Source organism: Quercus suber, unplaced genomic scaffold (assembly GCF_002906115.3).
Source record: "Quercus suber isolate HL8 unplaced genomic scaffold, Cork oak 2.0 scaffold_60, whole genome shotgun sequence".
NCBI classification, from domain to species: domain Eukaryota; kingdom Viridiplantae; phylum Streptophyta; class Magnoliopsida; order Fagales; family Fagaceae; genus Quercus; species Quercus suber.
Window position 1 is genome coordinate 269,116 of NW_027069525.1, and position 5,039 is coordinate 274,154.

Here is a 5,039-nt window from a genome sequence, read left to right on the forward strand (position 1 = left end):
CACAGATGGCACGCACTCAAAAACACTAAGTTCAAAACACACAGTGTCACTCTCACTCTCATTCCCTTTCGCTCAGTCGCCGTCGCTGTCGCTCTTAGTCCTCATTCCCTCTCACTCTCAGTCTCATTCTCTCTCACTCTCACTCTCACTCTCATCCCCTATCGCTCCGTCGCTGTCGCTGCCTCTCGCTCCCGTCACTCCGTCTCTGCCTCACTCAGCCTTTCTCCCTCAGACATTGATTTTGGTTGGCTCCGACTACCCCACAAAAGTAAGGACTCTCTCTCTCTATTCCTTGCAACTGATAGCATTATATATGGGCTTGCTTTGATTATTTCTTTTTTCTGGGTTTATTGGTAATGGATGATTTTCTATTGGCATGCATTGGACTTGATAGATTTTGGGGGGTACAGTTTGCTGCAAATACCATTTCTGATACTGTGAGGCATTTGTAACTTTGTATGACCAAATTTATGTGAGGAAATGATTTGTTCAATTCAAGTAAAATGTAGGATTTTGATTATGGTCATCTAGCTGGCCTTTAATAAAATGTGCTCAATAGAGCTTTTTTTTTTTTTTTGGGAAGTTACATATTTAAATCACAGTTAGGAATTAAGATCACAAATGAAGAAATTATATATATGATGGGTGTCTTCATTTTGAACCCTAGTGTAATTCTAGGAGTTTACATAGAGAAACTTGTCTTGTGTGATAAAATTGAGCAATGTTATTGATATAACATTTTTGACAACAAATTTCACACATGTTGAGTTCGCATATTATTATTGAATCTCATAAGAATTCATCATTAAATACTATTTTATTATCCACTATTAACAACTTGCCACCTTAGATAGTTATATTTTTGTTCTGCTTATATTTTAAACAAAATAAACCAATAGAAATAAATTAAATTATACTAAATTACCACTTAAAAATAAACCAATTTGACACTATAAATCCCAAAGAATTAGGATTATCCCAAGTCAACTCAAAGTTACATTTTCATTTTCTTGCCTTCAAAAAAAGGTTACATTTTGTTTTACATCCGGCCCAAAGCTTATAATGAAGAAATGTAGAAGGCTTAATTAATTAGCTCATATTGAGTTTTTGGTAGCATATTGAGTTTTTTATATGTATTTTTATTCCCTGTGGTTGATTGTCATACTTATCGTTTGTGCAAGAAATTAGGCTATACATTAAGATCCTTGCCAATTTATCTTCAACATGTGCTTATATTACTCTTGACTCCCTAAACTTCGTGTAGTATGGCTGCTGTTCCTACTCAGATCCCTAATGAGTTTGGTCCTGGTCCCATTGAGGATTCGGTGTTAAAGTTTCTAAAAGAACATCGATCGTGCGCTATTTGGGAAGGCAAGGTAAAATTAAAACCGACCACCTGCTGAATATTCTCTTCTTATCCTTTTACATTATGTTTATGACTATTGTATTTACTGCTTGTAAAATAGCTCATAGTCGAAATAATGGAACATTGCATAATGTGCTGCCCTTTTATTTGGCTATTTCAGGTGGTGTGGGAACCATATAAAGATGAATTAGCCCACCTGCCTCCATTCTGTGTTGCAGGAAGGGACATATGGACGACGAGGGTGCCGCTTGTATGTTTCTGGCTAGTAGAGAAACATACACCAGACTGTGTTCTTCGTCAGTTTGGGATGGTACAAGAAATCCCCCCATATGTTGATACTGATGAAGCCATTCATGCCATAGACCTAAGGGGGAAGATAACGGTGAATTGGAGGGACAAACATTATGGCCATATCTAAGTATGGAATAGTCGAGCATGATCTCTATGTCATAGAGCATGACTAGAGGGTGATATGTCGCCTGCTCATCCATACTTTGATTGGTACGGTAGGGTGACTTAGAGGTTCGTCGACCACACTACTGCTTCATTTCTTATTATGGTAATCGCTTTGACCTTTCTTTTCAATTTTTGTTGCGTATCACCATTTTTGTGCTAGATGTACTAATTGTATTTATTTACTTGTAGGTTGCCAGTCACAAGTAGATGTTGACGCATTATACAACAGGCAGTCTTGAGTACAAGCATATTTCAGCTGTACTTAAGATAGTGGAACGCCTTCATCGTATAACTGCCCAACTTCCCTTAGAAGAGACCGATAGGGCAAATCCAGATGTGCCAGAAGATACTAGACGACCAAGCACAAGCTCAACTCGTGCCAGCTATAGCCATGGTCAGTGTGCTGCACCCCATCAGGTTGTCAGTAGGTCAGATCCCCCTTCACCCCCACATGCATCTCTTGTGCCAGAGTTCCCTCCACCCCCACATGCATCTCTTGCCCTAGAGTTCCCTCCACCTCCACATGCATCTCCTTCCCCAGAGATCCCTCCACGTACTGCTCATGCAATTCCTGACCTAGAGATCCCTCTACCCACCGCTCATGCATCTTCTCACCCCGAGATCCCTTCACACACCCCACGTACAATTTTTGACCCCGCTCATCTTTCATTTACTTCGCCATCCTTTGATCTCAGCTATGATTTCAGTCAGACCCCTCCTGTCATGCACACTTAATCCCCCTTGTACAGCATTGGTCATATAGACCATGTACCACCTCATAGTCACTCCATGTCATTCATGCCCACTCCTGGACTATATATAGATCCCATGACTATGGGCCTTACTCACATTTCATCTGCTACACCATCCTCCCTCGCAGTTGTGGGATCTTCAGTTGTTGGGAGTCAAGCAAAACAGTCAGATGTGCATGATGAGAATAAGCAAATAGTTAGGTTACAGTCACCTCCACAAGGTCGACCTAAACGCACAACAAAAGCACCTCCTTGTGGGACAGGTGGTCACAAAGTAGGACACAAGGCTGGCCCTACGGTATGACAAGTCATTTAATGTAATGAATATTGAGTAACTGCTGTTATGGTTGGTATTAGAATTCATGTAATCCATTATTTGGTTGTAACTTCATCTTTGCAGCAACACGAGGAGTCTTACCAAGGAGATGCAGTACCCCCTCCCCCACATACTAAACACTATACGAGACAGCATAAGCGTAAAATGCATTAGGATTAGCACCCCATCTGAATGTGTATGTGAATTTTGTTATTGGGTATGGTGTGATACCAGTACCGGGTGCCAGTTTCTTGATCCAAGTATGCCAACAATAACTTTCTCAACCTTTGATAAGACTCTTCCCAATCCCCGAATATCTTTGTAATAGCTCGTTGGTTCGCATCCCATATCTTATAGTAAGAAAGCTTATGCCCATAATACTTTCCTTTAATGAAATCTCTAAGGTGATAAATTGTTGCTATGTGTTTTTCTTGCAACAATGGAACAAATTTTGCTGCAAGAAAATTACAATCCATCATTCTACCATTAAGGGCCGTGGCAAGGGGTATACAACTGTGAGGACCCCTATAAGATGTGACCATCCATAGTCCATGTTCAGGCTTCGTGACTGCCCCAACGTACCACATGCATGATTCATCGATGCATTTCACAGACATTCTACTTTTGGTCAACCTACTAGTCATAATGTTTCTATTGTGCTTTGCAGTGTAAATTGTTAATGCACGTTTCACCGCCTCTTTATTTGCAAAAATCAACCCTATCGCAAAATTCATGTCCACATTCCAAGAAGAACCAAATGCTTGCTGAACAACTTCAGGATCAACCATATTTTTCCAAGTATTTTCATAAAATGATGAGGCAGGAGATTCATAAACGGGGGTCGTATTTGTAACATGCTGAACTCTAACATTAATGTCTGCATCATCTTCATCACATTCAGCCATATCATCAACATGAGGAATGAGAGTAATTTCATGGTCATCAACATCCCTGTCAAAGTCGTCTCGCTAAATCCTCTCTTCGTACTCATCTCTATCATCAAGATCTTCCTTAAAACAGTCTTTGCCTTCATCTTCAACTACTGGAACTGTAAAGGATTCACCGCGATGTGTACAAAATTGATCTTCATATCTATTTCCAGGTTCGCTCTCAATTGTTGTTGGTATCTCTTGAAAAGGGGGTCTATAGCCTCCCAATGTGGTGCATCGATCATCTAGGACTGCAAACTGTAGAGATGTAGTTGTTTGTACAATTTCTTCCTTTATGCCGACTTCCGCACGCGGCTCCAAAGTGACGTACAACTCAAAATCTGCTACTTGTTCCCATTTCTGCATCTTACTAAACATGAATTTTACATGTTTGTCCTCTGTTATCGCCATATATCTGTAATCAATACATTGATTGAGGATTTCATGTGGAGAACGGAAAGTAATATGTAAGTCATGCAAAGCATGATTCACTTGCAACTCTTCCATAATTTTTACTTTCAACTCATTCAGGGTCTTTAGCTTACGACGTATCATCATATAGCAGCACTGGATACCTGGACCTTGAAATGAGAATCCGTCATAAGGGTTGGCATTGCTAAGGGGTCCACCATAATATATATTTATATGGATCATTGTCAACCTATAGATCATCAAGTGCAATTGTGTTAGTGACAAATTTATAATGCTTAATCAACATCAATCACAAAACTTTGCATATGAAATGCCAACAATACTAACCTTAACCAAATTTGCATATACTCACATCAGGTCACATACAATAATAGTCATTACCAATTTCATATTATTTTAAAATTCCAAATCATTCTAGGGGCATGACTTTCAAAACCCATTCAAATAAGTTATGATGAACAAAAATATTATATACCAACCAGTTATCCATTGAAATCTTTGTTACAAATCTTAAACAAATATATCTTGAAATAATTTATGGTAAAAAGAGTGCATAGGATTAATGCAAACAAGGAGGTAGTGTGCCATAAGCACCACTGAGGTCATATGCTATTTTTTATAGCCATCAAATCCATGAGGCAGGAACTTGCATGGTTCCTTTGGTGTCCTCTGATGGGACAAAAGTAAATGCAATAGCTACTTGTCGACACACTTATGCATAATGCTTTTAAGGTTCTCAAAGTTAAGCCACGAATTGTCCCTGTTATAAAACTTTAGAAACATGAAAC